Below are 27439 nucleotides of genomic sequence, written 5' to 3'. Positions count from 1 at the left end.
AGCAAATTTTCATGAAATAGGTGATTTGTTTCACTTGGTATGTGAACTCGTATACCGTTTTCCTCTAACACCACGTCGCCCCCAAACCGTGTGGTCTACGTGCCATGGGTCAGGCTCCCGGATGCCACCAGCGGCCCACACATCACACCAGCACCGCCCGTGCACACTCGAGCAAGTCTTTCTTCACTTTATTTTAACAATAGTGTGACTTTTAATGGCTAATAGCTTCAGAGCCTTTTAGAGTTAGCCCCCTGTTTGACTGATAGCAATGTTCTGACTCATAGAAAAATGATCCTCCACTGAACAATGAAATTTTTAAAACACAACTTGTTTACAGCTTATGGTCTTCTTCTTATGGCATTTTATAGAGGAGTTTTATGCCCAAAATTAGATTATAATCTTCCTCTGAAAAAGATCACTTTTATTTGTTTTTTCATATGCCTGGCATTGTTTAATATGAGCCTGAGCACATACAAAACTGTATTAAACCCTTACTATGTGGTATGCATTTATTACATATACATTCACGAGAGATCCTTGACTCCCCTGGTTCTAAGGAACATGTTTTCTTTTTGTCAAATGGCTCATATTTGTAAGCTTTCCTCTGCCTGAGATATTTGGAGAATGTGATGAAAGCTGTATGCCCTCTTCCATCCCAGAAAACATAGGTCTGAGGAACTGTTTTATCCAAATCTGTACTCCAGGCTTCCGTATCAACTAGAATCACTATTTCCTTAGACTCCTTTACTTTGCTTCAGCTTACATCACTGGTGGCATCAAGCAGCTCCAGATAGTGTCAGTGGAAGAGGAGATTTGGTAGCTCACACAGTAGGAAAGCTCAGAGCGCAGACTCGCCTGTGAGTGACTGAACCCAGGGGGTCACACAGTCAGCGGTGCTCACTCTTCCTCTCTAGCAGCGTCGGCTCCGTTTTCAGGGACGTGGTCTCCAAAGGGCATCAGTAACAGTCCCTGGTAGTGGCTCCAGGGGAGGCTCCAGAGGACTCCATCCTCTTTTTCTCTCCCAATTTGCGAGGAAAAGAGAATGCTTTGTTGATTATTTGAGTAAAATGTTGGGGGAGGCCTGGTTCTGATGGCTTGGGTCTGTTGATTCTCTGCCTCAGTCACTCTGCCTGCAGAGTGAGTCCTCTGACTGGTCGGGCTGGGTGATACGCTCACTTCCGTGGGAAACAAGCAGGTAAAGTGGCTGACAGCTCCAGTGTGTTTGAATCAAGCCTTTTAAAAGAAAGGAAGAGAAGGAGGAGGAATAGGTTGAGATAAAAACTTGTGCCTGAGTGGTGATAGGGATGACTTTTGACAGCAGAGGAGCCACATAAAGGGTCTGCCGAGTTGTGACCCGTATTTGTAGCTAGTTCCCTTCATGTCTGAAGCAGAGGGGAAAGACATGCAGCTGGGCAGAAAGGGAGGGAGGTAACATAAGAAAAAAGCTTAGAAATTCACCTGTGCCATTGACCTGATTCATCCAGTGGTTATTGCTGTTTCTGACTCTCTGCTACAATGAAGACATTTCTAAGGTGGGAGTATCCTTCAGTTTCTCTCATTTTGCCTTTTAGGTGGACAAAAAAAATCGTAAGAACTGAGATAGGAGTTCTTCTTCACCTCTCACATCCAAACATTGTAAGTGGTTTTTAGCCTACTATTTCAAATAATCTGCAAAGTTGCAGAATGAGATTTTTGTTCTTTACTGTCCATTCTGATGATAAGAAGGTGATTCTTTCATTGCCAGTAAGTAGCCACGTTGGCCTAATTCTTGTCCTTATCTGATCTTGTTTTTCAATTCTTTAACTGAATAAATCTTAAGAATAATACCCCTTGAAAGAGTTTCAAAATGGGCACACCCGCAATATATACCATTGTTATTGTCATGCATGAGGATAACTAAAATTGGAGAGCTTTTTTTCACTCTAATAAAACACAGGCTTTTTCCTTTTGTGTGCCTGTCTTATTAATATGCCATTGCTGAAAATGCCTGTGAAGAAAATGCATTGCTTTCCAAAGTCATTTGAGTCTCCTGTGAGAGAGTATTTGCTTCAGAAACAATGCAAAGATTCAAATAAATAATGTGCTTGAAGAGAGAAAATAAAACGTGCTCGGAAGCTCTGCTCTTGGCTATGTCCAGATAAAGGCACTGAGGGAGAGGGCTGGGGGAAGCTTACTTGAGCCAATGAAGTGGAAAGAACAAAACCATTTTCCAGGCCACAACTTATTTTTATAAAGTGAGCCAGTTACTTAAAATATTTTACTCATTTCACTGAGAAATTTGTGGTGTCTCAGAGGATGACCAGCATGCTTCGGCTCAAGGCCAAGTGCTTACAAGTTGTTTGTTAGTTAGCAATTCAGTTGTAAATATCAGAAAACTTGAATATGGTGGTCTAAACAAATATTTTTCTTATAAGAAATCAGAAGGTAGGCAGTTGTTAGCAACAGTTCAGCTCCTCAGTGATGTCATCCAAGACTCATCCATTGGTTCTCCCATCTTTTGTCCTTTTTCCTGATCCCAACTTGGGATCGAGCCCCCTGCATTGGAAGCATGGAGTCCCAACCACTGTGCTCTGTGTCCTTAGTCACTCAGTCATGTCTGACTCTTTGTGACCCCGTGGACTGTAGCCCACCAGGCTCCTCTGTCCATGGGGATTCTCCAGGCAAGAATACTAGAGTGGGTTGTCATGCCCTCCTCTAGGGGATCTTCCCAACCCAGGGATCGAACCGAGGTCTTCCTCACTGCAAGTGGATTCTTACCAACTGAGCCACCAGGGAATCTATACTGGAGTGGGTAGCCTATCCCTTCTCCAGAGCATCTTCCCGACCCAGGAATCAAACCGGGGTCTCCTGCACTGCAGATGGGTTCTTTACCCGCTGAGCCGCCAGGGAGGCCCCTTAGTCACTGTACCACCGGGGGCTCCCGCTCTCCCGTCTTCAGGGCGCGGCTTTCGCCTCCTTGCTTCTCCCTCGCGGCCCCTGATACGGCTGCTCTACAGTCTAAACAAGTCTCCAGGTCTGTGTTCAAGACAGAAGGGAGAGGAAAGGTTTAACCAGCAGAGTCTGATAAAAAGAGTAAACGCTTTTCCAGAATTTCCAGTTGCAGAATTCTCTTCAGATTTTACTGGCCACAGCTGGTCACACAATCACCCTAAACTGCGTGAAGACTGGACAATTAAGGACCTGGGTTATCATAAATGGCTAAGACTAACCATAATCCATAATTTGAGACTAGGTACCTTGCTTTCCTAAACTGCAAACTCTGTTTGCAGTAGAGTAGGGAGAGAAGGGCTTTGGGTGAGCAATTGGCAAATTTTGCCGTATACAGCCATCATTTTTACATAATCTATCTTATTTCTTTCAAAAAGAAGTCAATATGAAATTTTCCTTAAATATGTATGTCAGTACTGGTCACTTGATTCTCAGAAGAAAATATCCAAAATTGGATGGATTATCTGAATATCATGAAAACCCTGTTATGATCAGTCAAATCACTATATCTGTTACTTTTCTGAGTATTCTTTTATGTACTAGCAACTCTTTATCTGTTAAGGGATTCCCTTTCTATGCTGATAGAATTTAACGTGGTCTGTTCTGTCTCAGACCCCTAATTGAAGTCTTGTTCTGAGAGAAAGATACATTTGCATCTCTACCAATCATGATGGTTTCAAATGCTTTAGGAGGTTTTGTTTGCTTCTGGTTTGTTTTTTTAAAATTTGGTTGAAATTCAAACATTTGGATGATTTCACAATATTTAGGAAGTGCTTCTAGGGCAGATATCTTTAGCTATCAAAAGGAAAAATATAAAAGTTCAAAAGGATCTTTGAACAAATGAGGTGACTGATAAAGAAACAACTGGAGAGTGACAAATGACTGCCTGCTACTGGAATAAGGAACCTTTATTAACCATGATCCAACGCGTTGCTAGCACAGACAGTGCTGTTGTAGCCATAGTTTTAATGATTTCCTAAAGATGAAAATAAAGAATTTGTGATTTTTTTATATCTTTTCCCAGATAAAACTTAAAGAGATATTTGAAACCCCTACAGAAATCAGTCTGGTCTTAGAACTCGTCACAGGAGGAGAGCTGTTTGACAGGTGAGTGGGTCCTAGAAATGTAACTACAGTACAGTTTTGCATCCAATCACCAAAAATAACTGAAGGGAAATTTCTCCTGAAATTCTTCATAATGACATGTTGTACCAGTTGATAACTTCTACTAGGATAGTTCTTAAATATTTGATAAGATGTGGGTAAATTAAAATTTGGGATGCTTAGTGAGTGAAAAAAACATTGTTCTATTTACTTTTGCAAACATCTACTTTCTAGATACAAAACAATTTCAAAAGTCTTACTAAATCTAAGCTCAACAGTAAGATTTAAGAGAATATTTTGTGAGAAAGTATTTGATGAAAATTATAGATAGTTAGGCGTGTATTAGTAGTATTCTTTGTTAGGATTCAAAGCTCATGAAAATCGATTCTCTCCAAATGATTGTTTCTAGGCCCACTTTCTTTTATAGGCTCTTTAAAGAGTTCCAAGTTGCAGAGAAAAATATGTTCTATTATATCCAATTATAGCCAATTTTAGTTGTCTGTTCATACATTCATCACTCAAGGCAGAGGTTTGAGGGTGGCAGGGAGCATGTACAGAAATCTGGTGGAGCGTAACACAGATGCGTTATTTGTGCACGTTTTAAGTTTGTGCATGCTTTAAGTTTCCATAGCTCTCCCACCCTCCTCATCTCGGAATTCCCTGTTTGCCCTGAAGTGATCTTGGAAGCTCTTTGCTGTGCTGATCAGGGTAATTAAACAAAAATGAATCTGGAAGAAGACAAAGAAACTGAGTAGGCTTATATTAGAAATGTTAAGAAACTGCAGTTTCTGTGGTGTAAACATCTTATTGGTTGAAGAATGGGTGAAGAGATAAGTGGACCGAAGGCAGAAGAGAGGGTGAGGACCACTGATGTAGCCTGAACGCCTGGAGAGCAGTAAATTCTCAGTAAACAGTTGCTGCAGGATGAGTACATGAGCAGCTGCTGCGGTGATGGCCTCTGAGGAGAAAGATGCCTAAGGCAAGCAGGTTTAGAATGTGCTGGAGAAAGGCATGCCCCCCATTCCCCCTCCCCAGCTCCACCCAGTTAAGGTTGCTGCCTCTTCAAGAGCTTGCAGAAGTCTTCAAACTTTTCACTGTTGTTGTTTAGTCACTAAGTCCTGTCCAACTCTTTGTGACCCCATGGACTGTAGCCCAGTAGGCTCCTCTGTCCTTGGGATTCTTCAGGCAAGAATACTGGAGTGGTTTTCCCTTCCTTCTCCAGGGATCTTCCTGATGCAGGGATCGAACCGTGTCTCCTGCGTTGGCGGGCGGGTTCTTTACCACTGAATCACCTGGGAAGCTCCATTTCCAAAGGTCTGTCTGCTTTTAATGTTACACAGTGCAGATTTTGACCTTCAGATTGGAAGGAGCAAAATGGCCTTGATTGGAGCCACATATATATCTTCAACAGATACATAATTTTGTTCAGATGCATATTAAAGTTTCCTTAGAACAGGTTATGTGAATAGCCAGATTTTTAAAATTGTAGCATTTAGACTGTGTTCATTCTTTACAGATAAATGAATCACCTGAGATACGTAAGCATAGGTAGCCTCCACATACACTTCTTGTGGGATTTGGTTTATAATCATTTGGACTCATGTTGTAAATCCTGACTCAGAGTGGTTTGCTTAACTTCTCTGAACCTCAGAACAAATCTGAAGCTGTTGTGTGATGCTAAGGAAGCTGGGACACTCTGATCCGCTGTAAGGACAGCTTTGTCTTAAAACCATCGTGTTCCCTTGTGCTTAGTCAAGACTCTTCTGGACTAGTTCATTTGAATGTTGCCTAAATTTGTCCATAGTTGTCCTTTCTCAGTGCTTCGTTAGCTCACTCTTTCATGGACATATTCCTTCTTCAGGTACATGAATAGAGTCAAATTACAGTTAGATCCTGCTTGCTCTGGAGCTGTGAGGTCTCCCTAAGGAAGACTGACATATTTCCCTGCTAATCGTGGTCTACCAGAGAGAAACCTCCTGTTCTTTGTAAATAATTCCAGGACAGGAATTTTCACAATTAAGTAAATAGTATTTGCTATGTACCTTCTTACCTCTGTTTGTTTCAGTCATTTTGGAAATAGGGATCTCTCTTCCCCTTCTCCCCAGCCTTTCTGGGTCTCTTATCTTGTAGTCTAGTTGATTTTGATGGAATAGAATTAATTCAGCTATAGATAAGAATGAAAAACTAAATGTCAATAAATTTCATTTATAATGATAAATGAATGAAATATTCAGATTTAGCAGAGGACATCTAAAGAATGGCAGACAGCCAGTAAAGCACTCAACCAACTACTCTATAAACTCTTAGTGGTCTTAGATGATAGACTTTCCCCACCCCCCACCGAAAGTTGTCCACATGTCTGTTGCCATATCTGAGATGAATGTGGTTTCTCCACTAAATTACTTAATCCTACAGTTATCTTTAAATTTGGGTCAAACTGAAAATATATCCTGCATTATTATCCACTTATTGTTTTCTTTCCTGAGAGATCAAAATCATACTATGGTCTCTTTTTCCTGTACTTAGGTCAAAATCCAAATTTATTTAATTGTAATAACATAAATTCATTCCTGGTCTAATGATGACTCTAATAATATCTAATGATTGAGCTAAGGGAGCAGTTGATGAAGAGATAATTATATTAGCCCATTGTAGTCAAATGGTATATGATTGTATTTTATTAGCAAAAGATCTATGTTGCTGTTAAAAACCTAAACCTGATAAGTACAAGTGAAATCTGCTGTTTCATGTAGCATATGAATAGTAAATTGCATGGGGCAATGGATTACAGGTTTTGGAATAAAATCAGTGGTATTTTGTGCCCAAGGAAATTTCCCCCAAAAATCTGCACAAAATTACAATATCATGAAATAAAGAAATCTCCAGAACATTTTCTTTTCCATCTTTCTCAATCTAGTGACAATTCTTATAAATTTATTGAACTTTTCAAGTGGATAAGGTATGAGATTGCTTAAGAGTAAATTTCCATTTTTTTTTTCCAGAAAATGATTGTATTATAAAGCAACTAATTCAGCAGTATCCTTCTGCTCTTCTAATTAAAATTTTTTAATGTTTTTTTGTTTTCTTTTCCCAATTGTTGTCTAACTCTAGTATCAGAATATCTTGTGAATTTTTAAATTTGTCTTTTTTCTGCTTTCTCCTTGTGTTTTTGCTTGCCAGGCTATGCTTGTTCACATGCCAAACATTATGTATAAAAGGTTTTAGAATTTGAGGCTTTAAATGCTGTTGCCTCAAAAAAGCAAATTTTATTTTGCTTCAGTAGGCAGTTAAGGTAAAGAACAGATCACTTTAATCTAATCAGGCATTGGACTGATTCAAAGCTGAGTTTCCTGAAAGCAAATCTATTTCTTGTCAACTCTTACTCATAGGTTTTGCCCTTTAAGGGTCCCAGTTGAAGCCAGGGGATTTTTGCCAAGGATCCCCTTCCTTGGCAGATCCTAAATGCCAGCTTCTGTTCCCTCAACTGTGTAAGGTGGCCTGTCAGCTGCTGATTTTTAATTCCTTTAAAGAAAAAGCATAAGCATCAGATATCAGGCTGCTTTTCTGTGTTTTTCTTCTCTTCTAGAGCTTGGCTCCTAAAGCCTTCACTTCCTTGGTAGCTCTGTGGTGTCTTCAAGTATACTTTGTATTTTATTTAGCTTGTTTTCATTGTTCTTAGCTGTAGGCTTGTCCACCGCACCACTACTGAGAGCAAAAATTCAGTACATATAGTTTGAAAAGTCCTTTCACAGCCAGCAGTGTGTCTTCCTCTTTTATGCTAACCCTTTGGGTCAAGCAGGATGAAAAGCACTGTCCCACTCCACAGATGTGGAACCTGAGGAAGGTAGATGATCTTCCCCAGATAGGCAGTCGGTCTGTCTTCTGGTCCAGCTCTTCCTCCCCATATGGCCTCATTGTCTTTCTTTTTAAATCCAGTTAGCCCCTTTCAGATTATTTACAAGAGAATAAACTGCTGTTTGTTTTGTTTATGAGGAATCCCTGATGTATTGCTTGACAAGTGAAAGTGAAGTTGTTCAGTCGTGTCCGACTCTTTGCAACCCTGTGGACTGTAGCCCACCAGGCTCCTCCATCCATGGGATTTCCCAGGCAAGAATACTGGAGCGGGTTGCCATTTCCTTCTCCAGGGGCTCTTCCCAAACCAGGGATCCAACCTGGGTCTCCCGCACTGCAGGCAGACGCTTTACCATCTGAGCCACGGGGAAGCCACTTGGCCTTGTATTGCTCGGTCCTGTGCAAAAAAGTCTTTAAGTCACTCAGTCATCTTTCAGGCTTTCTAAGCCATTGTTATTCTCATTTTTTTTTAAGACCACAAACTGTAGAAATTGATAGGTCATACAGTCAGGCCTGAAACTCACATCTGTCTGACTACAACTTGTTTTTCATTTCCCCAAACTGAAAATATTCTCTTGCAAGAAAATAATCAGTTGTGAATATGCAGGAGAAGTAGTGGCTATATTTGGGGATTATGCATTTAGCTCATTAATTACCTGACAGAGTCCCTGGTATTTCAGTCCTGATGGTCATTTCTGCTTCAGCATTCCTGGGTCTCTGCTCTTGGTGGAAATAAATGGAATTGTCAGGACACTGTCATTAGGAAAAAATCCTAGAAATGGACATTAGGGCTTTTCTCCAGTCTTCATGGAGTTGTGTCATGGTTGGTTTTATGGTTAACCAAACTCAGAACACATCTGAATTTGTGAAGACTAATGTTGAAATGAAGAAATGTAAAATCTTACTGTCTGAAAGGATAATTAGTCACTATAATGAGAGCCGTTTTTGAGTGCCTTTTGGGGTCCTGGCAGTGGCAAAGCATTTTACTAACCATGATCTCATTTAATTCTCAACAGCAACACATATACAACGTAGGCCTTGATATATATATCTATGTTGCAGACCAGATAACTGAGGATCAGAGAGGTCTATTAACCACCATTAGGTCACTCAGTTTACAGTGGATCTAATAACAACAGCAATAATTAAATGGAACTAAACTCTAGTATGTCAGATTCCAATGTATATGATTCTTCTAACATACCACACTGCTGCTATGTAAGCAAATGCCAATATTCTTAATATTTAAAAATGAAACTTCAAATTAGTGACATAACATTTTATTCTGCTTAAGTGTGGCTTAACTTAAGCATGAATGTGTGCATATATGTGTAAATATAAATACATCTTCTCTTTATGCAGTTTTATCTGGCTACATATAAACAAAACGTTCTTTGATTTGGAGTAGATTAAAGTCTGCTTTTTCAGAAGCTTGACTATAAAGGGAAAAATAAGTGAGGCAGTAGAAAGAGACATAGGATAAATGGAGGCTTAGTTACTGTTTTAAACTGGCATGCAGGTAACACATTAATTTGCTGATGGGAAGGAGCCTGCTGGATAGGGAAGCAGGAGAGATCTGAGAGGGACTTTTATTTGGAACAACATCCCAGAGAAGACCCTGAGGGAATAAGATCTAGAGTCACATAAAAGGGTTGTTTTAGGAAAAGTTTCTCTCTTCCTCAGAAGCATAAAGTGTCAAGCTGCAGAAGGGTCAAAGGACCTAGAATAGTCACAACAGAAAGGAAGAGGAACAAAGTTAGAGGACTTACTGTTGGGTTGGGGTTGTAATTCTAGCCTGCTTACACGCTAACACATTAGGCTGGTGAGCGCTGGGAAGAGACGTGGGACACCTGATCGGAGCCCCTGGGCAGCGCAGCAGGCTCAGATGGGTGCCGGCAGGCGGAGGAGCGTACGTTCCCGGAGAGGATGTGACACGAGTGTCCATAGCAGAAAATGAAGAAGGAAAGTGCACCGAGGAATACCGTTCACCCACGAAAAGCAGTGTTTGTTTCATATATACTGTGTATGTCTCTCTTCCCGTTGCTTCTGGCCTTTTGAGCCTTCACATTCTCTGCCATTGCAGTAGACTCCTACTGGTATTAGTTTCACTTTCGTCCATCCATCAATGTTTAAAGCACAGATTTGGTCACAGCTTAGCCAGGAAGTCTACTTACTACTTTTAGTTCAAGTAAGTGCTTTTAAACATGACCAAAAAAAAACCCCTTATAGTCTGGCCTCATCCTGCTATATCAGATTCACTACCCACTTTCTTCTCTTCTCAGTCCATTGGGTCACAAAGAGTCGGACACAACTAAGTGACTCACACACACACACACACACACCCCACCTTGTTAACCAGAGGAATTTTTCGTCCTTCTCAAGGAGCTCACAGTCTAGAATAGGGAAAATAAAACTAATAGGGATCCAAATATTATTTGTAATACTACCATCACCTCCAAAAATGTGTATTGGAGCTTATAGAGACAACCATACTGTCACAAGTTTTAAAAAAACAAAGGAGAGCAAGAGATAAAAATACAAAGATAAGAATCAGTAGTACAGAGAAAACCTATCACAAAGTACTTTGCATTTACTACGGACTGGTCACAAATTTGGCTGTAAGGATTCATAAATGCTATAACTGGGGCATAAACACAGTCCATTGGTTACAAATTAAAGGGATCTTCTATGCCAGAAATGACTTCAGGGAGCTTTGTTAAGAGCTTTATTTATTAATAAAGCTTTACTAAGCTTTATTAAGGCTTTATTAAGCCTTTTGAGCTGAATCTTAAGTAGGAAATAGGAAATCAGCAGGTGAAGGGCAGAGAGATGGGAGACGCATGTCCAATGCAGAACATGCTGGGTGGGGCTCCATCTTGGAAGCTATTCTGATAGAAAGCAAAGCAGTCACTGTATCCGTCAGATGGATGATTGAATAAACTCTATGCTGTTGGCCAACTTATATACCTTTGGGTCAGGCTTTTCATTTTCACCTTGGCCAGCGCCCACAGTGACCATGGTCCCCTCCCTCTCTCCCTGGCTTACAGATTTAACAGGTGCTGGTAGTGCCCTGTGACACTGTTTATTTAAGCATATGAATTTAGTACTCATTGGGAGAGTTCATAGAAAAAGCAACAATATAGACAAAGATACCGTGAATGAAATAAGAAAAAGCGTGAATGAAGCTTAGGAGTGGTGGATTTACACAAGGTACAGCAGAATTCATTTAAGTGTAATTCTGTGTGTAGCGGCATGATTTATCCTGGCAGCCCTCAGGACTTAATTTCGGAAGCATGTTACTTGGGGCTTTTTACCCTGTGTGTTTGATCCTTCAGTGCACATCCTACCAGGCCAGTGTGTTTCCCACATAAACCTACAGTCATCTAATAGCATCTCCATTTAAGAAAAAGCTGCCATTGGTGGGGAGAGCAGTTGGGCTCCTAATCTTTGTGCCAGGAAGTCTGAGGGCCTCAGGATCTGATCAGATTAGAGCTTTTCAGCTGCGTTGCCTGTGCTAACTGCTGGGCGGGAGATAAGCTCAATTCAATCTGCAGCGATTAAGGTGACAGGAGCAAATGTACAGAAGTCATATTTAAAGCAGATCCATAGAGAGAAAGAGGCATCGCCTGTGTTTTCTCATCCTGCGTTTAAAATGATGAGAAGATCAACAGCCCTGGTCCTGGGGAAGAAGAGCACGTGGGCCAGGAGCAAACAGTGGACTTGGAGACACTAAGGAGGGAGGCCCGCGGGGGCTGTGGGGTGGGGCAGCCTCAGCGTGAGGGGCCCGCGGGGGCCGTGGGGCGCGGCCTGGGAGCCGGGGGTGACATGGTGCCCCCTTTCCAGGGGTCCCTGTGCCCAGGCCCGTTGGTGGCTGGGAGCTCCATAGAAACTGGGACCCCAGGCAGCCTTTTGGCTTGGCGTTGTGATTAAAATCCTAGGAGAGATTTTATGTTTAGCAGTTTCTGATGGGACAACAGGAAATTGTGCAGCATAGATATAAATTACTTGGTCCTGGACCTTTGAAAATGATCTGAAGTCTAGTATATTTTGTTTAAAGCTATAAACTCTTCCTACCGTTGTGTAGGTAACAAATCATGGTAGTATTTGCATTGCCTGTGACTTTGTCATTCATTGAAATCACAGATATTGTTGTATCACATTAGTTGTTCCAGAGATCTCAAAACAGTGTTTATGCTCATCAGTTTTTTGAAGCTGTGAGTTATTAAGATATGTCACTGGACCTTGTTATCTAATTCAGTAAGTCTTATTATTCTACCACATATCCAAAACGTATTTGACAAGCATAATTCATTATAATTAGTTTCCTTTGTAACCCCATGTATTTTAAGTACATTTTTAAAAACATTCTAAAAACAGGCCAGTAGGCGCTCCCAGACTGCTGGAGGAGCTGTGGCACACCGATCTCTGTTCTGTGGTTTGTGCCAGGCAGTTCATTTACACAGGCCAGCCTGGCCAGTGCTTAACCAGTGCGTCTGAAACCATGTTTTGAGGTTGGTGGTGGTTCAGTCGCTTAGTCGTGTCTGACTCTTGCGACCCCATGGACTGGGAACCTACCAGGCTCCTCTGTCCATGGGATCCTCCAGCTAAGAGTACTGGAGTGGGTTGCCATTTCCTTCTCCAGAGGATCCTCCTGACCCAGGAATCAAACCTGCATCTCCTGTGTTGCAGGCAGATTCTTTACTGACTGAGCTACAAGTGAAGCCCTTATTTTGAGGTTAGTGCCAGAAAGCTATCTTATACTTTTGCACTATTTCAGAGTTATTTTTATAATGGCATTCAGTTGTTTTTTGAGCATCTAGTTATCTGGACCTCTTGTCTAATAGCACATGGTTATAATGAGGTATCAAAGTTCTGATTAAAACTAGAGTTAGGCTCTCTTGTGTAGCTTCTAAGGATTGTTTCTTCATCAACAGTATTTTGTAGTGCTGTTTTATAAGAGGCACTAAAGAAACTGGATGAAAAATAGACCTCATATAAGAGGACTCATAAAATTCATTTTTAATGAATTTGTGGTCTCTTATTTTTATGATATATCTTTATTTTGGATATTAATTTTCTCAGTTATCATTTGTTACATAAGTAAATTAATATTTTGTGAAAACAATATGCCACTAATTACTCATATGATCTTTGTTGTTGTTCAGTCACTAAGTCATGTCCGACTCTTTGCGACCCCATGGACTGCAGCACACCAGGCCTCCCTGTCCCTCACTGTCTCCTGGAGTTTTCCCAGGTTCATATCCATCGAATCAGTGATACTATCCAACCATCTCATCCTCTGCCACCCTCTTCTCCTTTTGCCTTCAGTCTTTCCCAGCATCAGGGTCTTTTTGAATGAGTCAGTTCTTCGCATCAGGTGGACGAAGTATTGGAGCTTCAGCTTCAGCATTAGTCCTTCCAATGAATATTCAGGACTGATTTCCTTTAGGATGGACTGGCTGGATCTTCTTGCAGTCCAAGAGACTCCCAAGAATCTTCTCCAATACCACAGTTCAAAAACATCAGTTCTTTGGCGTTCAGCCTTCTTTACGGTCCAACTCTCACATCTGTAAATGTATTCTCATATCCGTGCATCAAAAAAATATAAATACACCATTCTATTTTGAATAGCTCATTTGTGCCCAACTCTTTGCAACCCCATGGAGTGTGGCCCACCAGGCTCCTCTGTCCATGGAATTCTCCAGGCAAGAATACTGGGGTGGGCTGCCATTCCCTTCTCCAGGGGACCTTCCCGACGCAGGGATGGAACCCAGGCCTCCTGCATTGCAAGCAGACTCATCATCTGAGCCAACAGGGAAGCCCTGAATAGCTCAGTTTCCCAGATTGCTAAGTGAAGCAAAATTTATATATTTCTGTCTAGTAATTGGGCTTCCCTAGTGACTCAGTGGTAAAGAATCCGCCAGCAATGCAAGGGATTTGGATTCGATCCTGGATTGGGAAGATACCCTGGAGGAAATGGCAACCCGCTCCAGTATTCTTGCCTGGAGAATCCTATGGACAGTGGAGCCTGGTGAGCTACAGTCTGCGGGATCACAAAGAGTCAGACACAACTGAGCAACTGAGCACAGTAAATTTTTAACTGTATTTACATTGTTTGGTTTCTTGGGCATTTTCTTTTGAAATCGCAACTGAATTTTTGGTAAGAATTGTTATTGTTGCTTCATGAAACAAGTGCTCTATTTGCTGGATTGAGTCACTTTTGTTAGTGCATTTTGTTAGTGCAAGAGTTGCCCATTGCTCAGTGAGGCCAGACAAACCAAAATGTCAGAGTTTGGAGCAGAGAAAGGTTTATTGCAGGGCCATGCAGGAGACAGGTGGCTCATGTTCTAAGGAAGCCCCAAGCTTGAGTTCCCTGAAGGGATCTGGCAAGGCATTTTTAAAAGCCAGGTGAGGGATCACAGGCTTTGTGATCAGCTCTGCACAGTTCTCCAGTTGGCAGATAAATGAGGTCACAGGGCAGCGTCACAGGGGTTAACACATGCCCGGGCTTATGCGCTCATGGTCATCAGGTAGTTAACATCTTCCATTTGGTAGTGAGAGGCTTCACATCAGTAAAGCAACTCAGGGAGCATGCCTCAGATGCTGCTGCCTTTCTCAGAGAGGACTCCACAGAGGGTGTGGGGAGGGCCTGTCCTCGGAAGGCAGCTTAGGGCCCTGCTCCATTACATTTTGATTTGTTCAAAATACACGTCTAGAAAGATCCTTGTTACTATAATATCTAGAAACTGCATGACTGAGCTTGTTCCTAAAAGGGGCAGTAACGTTTCTGTCCGTCGCATTTTCCTTTGGGAAGCGTGTGTATGGCTGGTCTCCCTCTGGATCTGCGGACAGTTGCTTGCAGCGGCTGAGTATCCCTTCCCGGTCCAGTGCTTTTTTTTTTTTTTTTTTTTGCATGATAAGGAACATAGGCAAATGTCCACAGTATGAAATTTTTCTGGCATCCATTGACTTAGCAATTAACACTGATTCTACAAATATTTTTTGACTGCCTACTATGAACAGCTTTGCAGGAAGGCTCCATGGGTGATCAAAGCAACAGTCTAGTGAGAAGGCTAAGAATTTTGCCACAATACCCAACAGAAGACATTGACCAAACACGTCTACTATAGTCATGCTACAGAGAAAAAGACTGCAGGGTTTCACCTCCGTTTGCTTGGTCACCAGTATATTCACCTACAGCCTTATCTCAGTCACAGACGTGCACTTGCAGCTTGAGAAGTTCCTCGCTGTTGCTCTTCCTGGTCAGTCACGAATGGCCTCGGTCATAGCTCAACTTATTAAATATTTAAAATTGAGTGAGTTTCAGAAACTTGTCCCTGTGACATTCTGATGAACCGATCAAGTGAGAACAAACTTTCTTTTAGCAGAAGGCGCCTGGAAGAGAAGCAGTTGGGTTTTTATAGCAGAGCCTAGTTATGGTACCCAGAGTTCACGGCGGGGTTGGGGGGAGGCACCTGCGTTTGTGCTCCTGCCCTATGTCTGCTCTCCAGGTGTTTGTGACGACAAGAGTTAATACCTCTCTTGGCTGTACAGACCTTAGTAGAACATTGTTTATGGTGATGTATGTATTAGTACTTTCTCCGTTACGCACGGTCTCCTCGGGCAGGGCCCAGTTCTTGCTCGTTTTTACTACCTACTTCTGGCTGTGCGGGGCGCCCGCTGGTGCGCGGCCTTTTCAGCAGCTGCAGAGGGCGGGCGGCCCGACGCGGCCTGCGGACTCGCGCCGCAGCGGCGCTCCTGCTGCGGAGCGCGGGCTCCAGGGTGCGTGCGCTTCAGTGCTTGTGCCACACGGGCTTAGTCGCTCCGAGACCCGTGGGATCGTCCCAGGTCAGGGGCCAAACCTGTGTCCCCAGCATTGGCAGACAGATTCTTTACCACGGAGCCACTTAGGGAAGCCCCCAAATCGTAGTCTTCGTTAAGTCCAGCAAGTACGGGCTCACGTTTGACAGTTAGAAGTGTTGATTAAATGTCATTATCCTGTCTTCACGACCTCATTCTCACTGTAGTCTTGGTCCTTTTTCTTAGAACGGTTTCCCTGCTCTCCAGCCCCATGCTTCTCCCCTGCACGTATCCCACCCCCCCCCCCCCCCCCCCCCCCCCCCCGCTCCCATCCTCGTGACAGCTGGAAAACTCCTGTATGTCCTTTAGGTCTGAGCCAACTCTGGAATACTTTTTTCACCCTGCATGGCCTGCAGAATAAATTGTCTGCGCTTTCTAGGTGCTCCCAGGCCATCCTCTAATATCTGTCACAACATTTAGCACACTGTGTAGATTGTTGTCTGTGTTTTTATACCAAGAGAAGCCATTTGAGTGCAGAAGTCTTGTTTGGTTTATTACTGAGTGCCTAGCACACAGTGGTCATTCCATAATCTTTATTGAATAAATAAATAAATGGATACCTTTGTTAGAATGCATCATCTTTCATTAATTGGATGAAGTATATTGCTATTTTAATATGTAGTATAGAAAAGTAGTGAAAGGTTCATTATTCTTTGTACAACCACTACTCTTCCCTTTATACTACCTGAAAACAACTCCCAAGTAAATTCCCTCCTCCAGCCAGCCAGTCACTAGACATTCACACAAGGACATGTTCTGAACACAGGCCCTTAACCCTTAATTATATCAAAATGAAAACTCATAAACATCATATTTAGGTCAAAGCTTGAGAATTCACAATGAAGTGAATTATAGAGAAGAAATTCTAGTGAGTGAGTGAAGCACTTCTTTTCTAAGGGGTGGAGATGCTCATACGAATTCACGTATATTTTACAGACAAGGAGGGTTTCTTTTCAGGAAGGCCACTCGTGGTTGTACAAGTTGGTTCGGAAAGAGTTCTTGCGTAAACGAAGCCATGAGTTGTGCCCCCTGGAGGAGTATCCCAAAGTCGTGGTAAAGCTCTAGTCTTGAGTGACTATGGGAAAGTCCACGCTGATTTTTGCAGGGCCGGAGATAATTGATTCTCTCCTCTTCTGCACAGAATGGGAGATGGCAAAAAAGTTAATTATCAGCCATTCTTTCCCATCATCTGTGTAACAGCGTCCTTCCTTAAACAGGACTGGAGCCAACCAAGCAGGTGCAGCCCCCAGAGGACACACTAATTACGTTTGTGTTGGTTGATGTGCCACAGAATCCACATTTAGAGAGGAATGCAGAGGGTGAGGCAATGGTAGTCAGAGCTCTCTGCTGCCTCTGACACAGTAGTTCTTCTTTTCCCCTTTTAAGGGGATACTCCACTTAAAAATATTCAGACAGTATCAGTCAGTCAGTCAGTTAAGTCACTCAGTCGTGTCCGACTCTTTGCGACCCCTTGGACTGCAGCACGCCAGGCCTCCCTGTCCATCACCAACTCCCAGAGCTTGCTCAGACTCCTGTCCATCGAGTGGGTGATGCCATCCAACCATCCCATCCTCTGTCGTCCCCTTCTCCTCCTGCCTTCAGTCTTTCCCAGCATCAGGGTCTTTTCTAATGAGTCAGTTCTTCAGGAAGTCAGTCAGAGAGTATAGTTCAAGTATAGTTTCAATTAAAATTTTAATAAGTAGATTATATAACTTAGTCATGAACTGGAAAAACTCGTATTCTTGTAAGGAAATATCATGTGAAAATTTATTTTTAAGAACCAGTTAATAATAACCCCCTGAGTATTGCAATCTGTCTTTACATTTTATTTGACCCTGGTGCATAACAGGTATCTAATAAATAAAAAAGTTAGGAAGAATATTCCATCTTTCATTCTTTGAAAATATATGAGTTTTTTTGGCAGTGTTCAGAATAACTGCATGAAGAAAATAAAGTAGTTAATTTCTTCCCATCAATATAGTTTTTATGAATCCTAATAATTATGGTCATTGAGGTATTTTCTTTTAATAAATATTTTTATTTTGTCATATCTGTTCTGATCATGCCCTATTTTGAAAACATTTTCAAAATATAGCATCAGATACTTTGAGAACTTAAACTTCTTGCCACAATATTAAAAAAGAAAGTATTTCTGGAGAATAACTATACTATTTGAGATACTAAACATCTAAGAAAAATTATAATGTTAAATTACAAAAATTCAACAGTTTTTAGAATTGTTTTTTGCTGTTGTGTCCTTTATGTTTTGAATTGACCTTTTTCAGATGTCTTTTCCACAAACTTTTTTTCAGCTGAAAACATCTTGTGCAAGTTGTTAATCTACAGTCTATCAAAAGAAAAAAATGTTTTCTCTTAAAATTCTGGGAAGATAGAAACCACTACAAAGTTGTTTTTCAGTCTTCCCAAATATCCCTGTAAGATTAGACAGAAAAACTAGCATGGAAAAACCAAAACCTCACAGACAATATCTATAGTAAAACTAGGTGACAGTATCTCTGTGATCCTGCAATATGAATGAGTGAGAACAAAAGAACGGCAATTTGGAAGAGCTGTTTGGTATTAGCATTTATGTAAGAAGGGGCAGAGGAAGCAAGAGTGCAAGTGATAGAACTAAGAACAGAACACTCAAATCTCCAAATCACTGGGAGCAGGATGGGCCAGTATAAGAAGAAAGCTAAGGGCTTTTTGGCATCCAGATTTCTGAGATGTGCAAGGGCTACACCCACAGTAAAGTCTGAAGAGACTGCTACAGTCAAGGCTCTATGAACTCTTGAAATTAATATCTAAAGCTCTTTGGAGGGTGGCAGGGGGAGAAAACATATTTAGGAGAAACTTCTGGAAAGAGACTTCAGTAATCAGAATAGAGAGGATAGGCGAGGGAATGTTCCAGACAGAGAAGAGATCTTAGAAAGGATGAGGTCCAGACTTTGAAGGCTTTATGAAATTAACTATACAGTCGAGAGCTGTGACACTGGAATAGATATCCTGACTTACCACTCTGTAAAAAGGTTGAGAAACAAATTTCCCTTAAAAATAAGCAACAGAGCAATGGCTTAATTAATTCTAAAACAAAATGATTATAAGAAGATAGAAAACAAGAAGTAGAATAGGGTCCCTTCAGGCAGTGAAAGCATGGTGGGAGGATACGCTCAGAAAAGGAATGAAATTATAACTTAATTCAAAATAAACTAAAATTAAGAAAATTGTAGAAACAAGAACAATATAAATCCAAAGTAGAAAAACTTTTCCTTAAAGTGTACTTGATTTGCAGTATTAGTTTCACAACATGGTGATTAAACATTTCTATAGATTATGTCCATTTAGCCTTGTCATAAAATCTGCCTACGCTGTGCCGGCGCCCTTGCTGGCGCGTCTGCTGTGTACACGCTCGTCCGTGTCTCAGTCTCCCACCCCTGGCGTGACCTCCCTGCTCCCCTCTTCCCACGTATACTGCCGGTTTGTTCTCCCTATCTGTGAATGTGTTTCTGTTTTGTTATGTACATTACTAGTTTGTTTTATTTTTATATTCCACATATAAGTGATAACATGGAGTATTTTGTCTTTCTCTGATTTATGTCACAAAGCATAATGTTCTCTGGGTCCATTCACATTGCTGCAAATGGCAGGATTTTATTCATTTTTACAGCTGATTAATATTCCATTATGCCTATATACCACATCTTTACCCATTCATTTGTTGATGAACACTGAGGTTGCTTCCATGTCTTGGCCATTGTAAGTAGAGCTTCTGTGAACATTTGGGTGCATGTAGCTTTTTCAATAGTGTTTCCATTTTCTTTGGATATATACCCAGGAGTGAAATTGCTGGATTATATGGTAGTTCTATTTTCAATTTTTTGAGGAACCTCTATACTGTTGTCCAATATGGTTCTACCAATTTACATTCCCACTAACAGTGTACAAGGGTTCCCTTTTTTCCACATCCTTGCCAACATTTGTTATTTCTGGGATTTTTGATGATAGCCTTTCTAAAAGGCGTGAGGAGATATCTCACTATGGTTTTGAGTTGCTTTTCTCTGACGATCAGTGATGTTAAACATCTTTATATGGACCTATTGGCCATGTGTATGTCTTTGAAAAAAAGTCTGTTCTGACCATCTGCCCGTTTTTAATCAGGGCGCCTGTTTTTCTGACGCTGACTTGCATGAGCTGTCATACGTGTCGCTGGGTGCGTGTGTGCTCAATCTGTCGGTCGTGTCCGACTCTCTGTGACCCCCCTGGACTGCAGCCCATCAGGCTCCTCTGTCTATGGATTTCCCAGGCAAGGATACTGGAGTGGGTTGCCATTCCCTTCTCCAGGGGATCTTCCTAAACCAGGGATAAAACCTAAGTCTCTTGCATCTCCTGCACTGGCAGGCAGATTCTTTACCACTAGCTCCATCTGGGAGGCCCATGTATGTTGGATATTAATTCCTTATTGGTCATATCATTTATAAAATAGTTTCTCCCATTCAGTAGCTTGCATTTCATTTTGTCAGTGGTTTTCTTTGCTATGCAAAAGCTTTTAAGTTTAATTAGGTCCCACTTGCTTATTTTTGCTTTGACTTCTTTTGCTTAGGAGACAGAGCTGAAAAGATATTGCTATTATTTATGTCAAAGAGTTTTCTGTCTAGATTTTCTCCTAGAAGTTTTATGGTTTCAGGTCTTATATTTAGATCTTTAATCCATTTTGAGGTTTTTAATCTTTTATGGTGTGAAGAAATGTTCAAATCTCATTCTTTTACAAGTAACTGTCCAGTTTTCCCAGCAGCATTTACTAAAGAGACTCTCCTTTCTCAACTCTGTATCTTGACTCTTTTGTCATATATTAATTGACCATAAGTGTGTAGCTTTATTTCTGCAGTCTCTATTCTGTTCATTGATTATGTATCTGCTTTTGTGCCACCTCCTTGCATCTGTTTTTGTGCCACCTCCATGCTGTTTTGATTACTGTAGCTTCGTAGTATAGTCTGAAGTCAAGATGCATGATACCTCCAGCTTTGTTCTTTTTTCTCAAGATTGTTTTGTATATTTGGGGTTTTTTATTAGTCCATGGAAATTTTAGGATAATTTGTTCTAATTCTGTAGAAAATGTCATGAGTAGTTTGATAGGGATTGCATTAAATCTGTAGATTGCTTTGGGTAGTTTGTGAATTTTAACAATTTTAATTCTCCTAATCCCAGAACATGGGCTATCTTTTCATTTCTTTGTAGTATCTTCAGTTTCCTTCCTTGGTAGTATCTTAAGTTGCCTTCATCCGTGTTTTATAGTTGTCAAAGTATAGTTCTTTCACTTCCTTGGTTAAGTTTCTTCCTAGGTATTTTATTTTTTAGACATAGTTTTAAACAGGATTATTTTCTTGCTTTCTCTTTCTGATCATTATTAGTGTATTAAAAAGCAAATAGATTTCTATATATTAATCTTATATCTTGCAACTTACTTGAATTTACTTATTCATATAGTTTTTTATGAAGGCTTTAGGACTTCCTATGTAGAGTGTCATGTCATCTGCAAGAAGTTCCATTTTACCTCTTCCCTCCCAATTTGGATGCCTTTTATTTATTTATTTACTTTTTGGTTAGATTTCTGTGGCTAGGATTTCTAATACTGTGTTAAGTAAAAGTGGAGAGAATGGACATCCTTGTCTTGTTCCTACTTTTAGAGGAAAGGCATTTCGCTTTTCACTGTTGAATGTAATGTTGGATTTTGTAATCCAGCTGTGGATTTATCTTAAATGGCCTTTGTTATTTTGAGATGTGTTCCCTTTCTACACAGTTTGATGAGATTTTTTTTATAATGAATGATTGTTGAATTTTGTCAAATGCTTCTGCTGCCTCTGTTGAGACGATCACGTGATTCTTGTCCTTCCTTTTGTTACTGTGGTGCAGCACATTCAGTGATTTGCAAACATTTAACCATCCTTGCGTCTTGGAATAAATCCTGCTTGATCATTGTGTATGATTCTTTTAATATATTGTTGAGTTAGGTTTACTAATATTTTGTTGACAATTTTTCTGTCTACATTAATCAGATATTGGCCTATAATTTTCTTTTTTTTGTGTTATCTTTGTCTGGTTTTGGTAAGAGGGTTATGGTAGCCTCTTAGAATATATTTTGGAGTTTTCCCTCCTCTTACATATTTTGGAATAGTTTGAGAAGGATAGATATTAATTCTCTTTTATGTGTTTGCTAGAATTACCCTATGAAGCCATCTCCCCCATGGACTTAAGTTTTCTGGGAGTTTTTTTTATTTACAAATTCAATTTTAATACTACTGAGTCATCTGTTCAGATTGTCTATTTCGTTCTGATTTAGTCTTGAAGGGTTTGTTTCGGATTTACTTTTGACGGTTTGTTTCTAGAAAATTTTCCATTTCTTCTAGGTTGTCCAAGTTGTTGGCATATAACTGTTCATGGTATTCTTTTTTTTTTTTTTTTTTTTTGTATCTGTGTGGTATTTGCTGCTATTTCTCCTCTTTCATTCCTTATTTTGTTTATTTGAGCCCATAAAGAAGAAAAACTCTTCAGTTCAGTTCAGTCGCTCAGTCGTGTCTGACTCTTTGCAACCCCGTGAATCACAGCATGCCAGGCCTCCCTGTCCATCACCAACTCCCAGAGTTTACTCAAACTCATGCCCATCGAGTCGATGATGCCATGCAGCCATCTCATCCTCTGTCATCCCCTTCTCTTCCTGCCCCCAATACTTCCCAGCATCAGGGTCTTTTCCAATGAGTCAACTCTTTGCATGAGGTGGCCAAAGTACTGGAGTTTCAGCATCAGTCCTTCCAATGAACACCCAACACTAATCTCCTTTAGGATGGACTGGTTGGATCTCCTCGCAGTCCAAGGGACTCTCAAGAGTCTTCTCCAACACCACAGTTCAAGAGCATCAATTTTTCAGCGCTCAGCTTTCTTCACAGTCCAAATCTCACATCCATACATGACCACTGGAAAAACCATAGCCTTGACCAGACGGACCTTTGTTGGCAAAGTAATGTCTCTGCTTTTTAATGTGCTATCTAGGTTGGTCATAACTTTCCTTCCAAGGAGTAAGCGTCTTTTAATTTCATGGCTGCAGTCACCATCCAGAGTGATTTTGGAGCCCCCAAAAATGAAGTCTGACACTGTTCCCACTGTCTCCCCATCTATTTCCCATGAGGTGACGGGATCAGATGCCATGATCTTAGTTTTCTGAATGTTAAGCTTTAAGACAACTTTTTCACTCTCCTCTTTCACGTTCATCAAGAGGCTTTTTAGTTCCTGTTCACTCTCTGCCATAAGGGTGGTGTCATCTGCATATCTGAGGTTATTAATATTTCTTCTGGCAGTCTTGATTCCAGCATGTGCTTCGTCCAGCCCAGCGTTTCTCATGATGTACTCTGCATATAAGTTAAATAAGCATGGTGATGATATACAGCCTTGACGTACTCCTTTTCCTATTTGGAACCAGTCTGTTGTTCCATATCCAATTCTAACTGTTGCTTCCTGACCTGCATACAGGTTTCTCAAGAGGCAGGTCAGGTGGTCTGGTATTCCCATCTCTTTCAGAATTTTCCACAGTTTATTGTGATCCACACAGTCGAAGGTTTTTGCATAGTCAATAAAGCAGAAGTAGATGTTTTTCTGGAACTCTCTTGCTTTTCCGATGATCCAGTGGATATTGGCAATTTGATCTCTGGTTCCTCAGCCTTGTCTAAAACCAGTTTGAACATCTGGAAGTTCACGGTTCACATGTTGCTGAAGCCTGGCTTGGAGAATTTTGAGCATTACTTTACTAGCGTGTGAGATGAGTGCAATTGTGCAGTAGTTTGAGCATTCTTTGGCATTGCCTTTCTTAGGGATTGGAATGAAATCTGACCTTTTTCAGTCCTGTGGCCACTGCTGAGTTTTCCAAATTTGCTAGCATATTGAGTGCAGCACTTTCGCAGCATCATCTTTCAGGATTTGAAATAACTCAACTAGAATTCCATCACCTCCACTAACTTTGTTCGTAGTGATGCTTGCTAAGGCCCACTTGACTTCACATTACCAGGATGTCTGGCTCTAGGTCAGTGATCACACCATTGTGATTATCTGGGTCATGAAGATCTTTTTTTGTACAGTTCTTCTGTGTATTCTTGCCACCTCTTCTTAATATCTTCTGCTTCTGTTAGGTCCATACCGTTTTGGTCCTTTATCGAACCCTTCTTTGCCTGAAATGTTCCCTTGATATCTCCGATTTTCTTGAAGAGATCTCTAGTCTTTCCCATTCTGTTGTTTTCCTCTATTTCTTTGCATTGATTGCTGAGGAAGGCTTTCTTATCTCTCCTGGCCATTCTTTGGAACTCTGCATTCAAATGGGAATATCTTTCCTTTTTCCCTTTGCTTTTCGCTTCTCTTCTTTTCACAGCTATTTGTAAGACCTCCTCAGACAACCATTTTGCCTTTTTGCATTTCTTTTCCATGGGGATGGTCTTGATCCCTGTCTCCTGTACAATGTCATGAACCTCTGTCCATAGTTCATCAGGCTCTCTGTCTATCAGATCTAGTCCCTTAAATGTATTTCCTACTTCCACTGTATAGTCATAAGGGATTTGATTTAGGTCATACCTGAATGGTCTACTGGCTTTCCCTACTTTATTCAGTTTAAGTCTAAATTTGGCAATAAGGGGTTCCTGATCTGAGCCACAGTCAGCTCCTGGTCTTGTTTTTGCTGACTCTATAGAGCTTCTCCATCTTTGGCTGCAAAGAATATAATCAGTCTGATTTCGGTGTTGACCATCTGGTGATGTGCATGTGTTGAGTCTTCTCTTTGTTGTTGGAAGAGGGTGTTTGCTATGACCAGTGCCTTCTCTTGGCAAAACTCTATTAGCCTTTGCCCTGCTTCATTATGTACTCCAAGGCCAAATTTGCCTGTTACTCCAGGTGTTTCTTGACTTCCTACTTTTGCATTCCAGTCCCCTATGCTGGAAAGGACATCCTTTTTGGGTGTTAGTTCTAAAAGGTCTTGTAGGTCTTCACAGAACCATTCAACTTCAGCTTCTTCAGCGTTACTGGTTGGGGCACAGGCTTGGATTACTGTGATACTGAATGGTTTGCCTTGGAAACGAACAGAGATCATTCTATTGTTTTTGAGATTGCATCCAAGTACTGCATTTCAGACTCTCTTTTTGACCATGGTGGCTACTCCATTTCTTCTAAGGGATTCCTGCCCACAGTAGTAGATATAATGGTCATCTGAGTTAAATTCACCCATTCCAGTCCATGTTAGTTCGATGATTCCTAGAATGTTGACATTCACTCTTGCCATCTCCTGTTTGACCACTTCCAATTTGCCTTGATTCATGGACCTAACATTCCAGGTTCCTATGTGATATTGCTCTTTACAGCATCGGACCTTGCTTCTATAACCAGTCACATCCACAACTGGGTGTTGTTTTTGCTTTGGCTCCATCCCTTCATTCTTTCTGGAGAAAACTCTTATATGTGTGTAATTGCATACCCCAAAGAAGAAATCCAAAGCAATGGGAGAAAATAAATATGAAACATTCTAATTTAGGAAAATTCTTAAAAAAAAGAAAAGACTTTAATTTCAAAGGAAAATGTCTGTCCAAAGTCTATGCAAAAGGAGCAAGTCATTTATTTGGAAAAGAAAAGCAGATGAGAGAGAGTGAGGCTGTGTAAAAGAGGAGCTGCAGATAAAAAGAGAATAAGAGACATATCAGCCAATCAGTTCATAGACTTTATTTTGATACTGATTCAAACAAACTGATTTTGAAAACAATTAGAAAGTTGAAACTGCATATCTGATAATATTAAGGAATTGTCATTTATAGATATAATGGCATTTTAGTTGTGATTTTAAGAAATCCTTTATTTTTAGAGATACCTCCTTAAATATTTATGAATGAAATTATATGATGTCTGCTGTTTGCTTTAAAATAATAGAGGAGGAGGGAAAGTAATCGGATAGATCAAGCAACATTGGCTATGAATTAATAACTGCTGAAGCAGTGTGACAATTAAATGAGATGGTTCATGATATATTGTCTACTTGTTATAGGTTTAAAATTATTTGCAACACAAAATTTGAAAAGAATTTTTTGTCCCCAACAGGATGGATACTCCAAGCCTAGGCAAAATAAATGTTTTCCATTTTCCTAAATAAACCTAAAGACTTCTAGATTGGCAACTTATGGAAATCTTTCCCCTCATGTTATGGTAGCCTGCTGCAATTCTTTAGATAAATCTTCTTTAACGTTAATTTAACTTCTTTTAACATCTGCTCAATTGAATGCCTGTGTCTGAGATGCATTTCATGGTTTTTTTCAGGATTGTGGAAAAGGGATATTATAGTGAACGAGATGCCGCAAATGCTGTCAAACAGATCTTGGAGGCAGTCGCTGTGAGTATGAGGTGACAGCGGTCGTGTGACTCTTGGTAATGTCTTCCTTTCACAGAGTCGTCTTTAAGAAGTGTGCTTCAGTGACAAACCATAAAATCCACAGAAAACCTGCATGAAATACTTCCTAGAAAATGTTGAACAAATTTCTATTTTCTGTTGATAACTCAGGCTCTGAAAGATGCAGTCCTCATATGTAGTGCCGTAAGTTTGTAAGACTCATTTCCACTCTGTTTTTATGAGTAAGATCAGACTTTGGTGCCTATGGTTGTTCTTTTCTCTCTGCATTTCTTGAATTTTTCTCTTTATTATTTTTGTTGTTTTGTAAGGAAGTGGGAAAAGGTTCAAAGAGATAAATATAAACCTTAGAGAATAGAGATTGTTGATTTTTCTTTCAAGAAAAGAAATGAGTAACTTAGGAGAATAAATTCTGACAATTTTTTGAAAGGGAGAAGAAGTGTGTTAACACTTTAAACTGGAATAAAGCTTTATAAGTTGATGGAAACATGCACCCATATTTACACACACACACAATGTAATTTTGAGTTCAATTGTATTGAATTTGTAGGGGAATATTTGTCTAGATAAAACAGACTCAATTGGTGAAAATCTTTCCATATATTTAGTGGTGTCTGGTACATCCTTGAGTATTCTTTCCTGGAAAATCCCATGAATGGAGGAGCCTGGTAGGCTGCAGTCCATGGGGTCGCGAAGAGTCGAACACGACCGAGTGACTTCACTTTCACTTTTCACTTTCATGCACTGGAGAATGAAGTGGCAGCCCACTCCAGTGTTCTTGCCTGGAGAATCTCAGGGACGGCAGAGCCTCGCGGGCTGCCATCTCTGGGGTTGCACGGAGTCGCACATGACTGAAGCGACTCAGCAGCAGCAGTACATCCTTGGACACTTTGGTGATCCTTTTATTGAATCTAAAGCCAGAACAAATTGAAAACAAAAGCTGTATTATTTTACCTACAAAGCTCTACAGAGCTTCAGTTTAGGAAGCAGGTTACTACACTCAAATCAAACATTCTTTGAGAGAAGTTTTATAAAAATCAAATTTTCTCTGATTGCTGAAAAGAAGGGTTAACTTGGAGAAAAAGTTAAAGTGATTTTCCTTAATGTTTCACAGGTAGAAAGAAGCAATTTAAAACTTGTGGGAAGTAGCTGACATTTATGAAATAGTTTACTATCAATCAGCTACATGGCTATAGAGAGCTATAAAAAATAAGA

At 40.5% G+C, this 27439-nt stretch overlaps 1 protein-coding gene and 1 long non-coding RNA gene across 2 annotated transcripts in view; one reads left to right on the top strand and one right to left on the bottom strand.

The window, feature by feature from the left end:
• LOC133065907 (histone-lysine N-methyltransferase PRDM9-like) overlaps nucleotides 1-27439 on the bottom strand; it is a 389343-nt gene that overhangs the window by 43614 nt on the left and 318290 nt on the right. The window lies entirely within an intron of this gene.
• Nucleotides 1572-26175, top strand: LOC133065910 (uncharacterized). The gene is made up of 3 exons (XR_009695029.1): nucleotides 1572-1635; nucleotides 4013-4095; nucleotides 26137-26175. It is a non-coding gene; the product is annotated as an uncharacterized LOC133065910 (long non-coding RNA).

This window comes from Dama dama, chromosome 12, assembly GCF_033118175.1.
Source record: "Dama dama isolate Ldn47 chromosome 12, ASM3311817v1, whole genome shotgun sequence".
NCBI lineage: Eukaryota > Metazoa > Chordata > Mammalia > Artiodactyla > Cervidae > Dama > Dama dama.
Note: the sequence above shows the minus strand (reverse complement) of the source record. Positions and strands in the feature narration are given on the sequence as shown.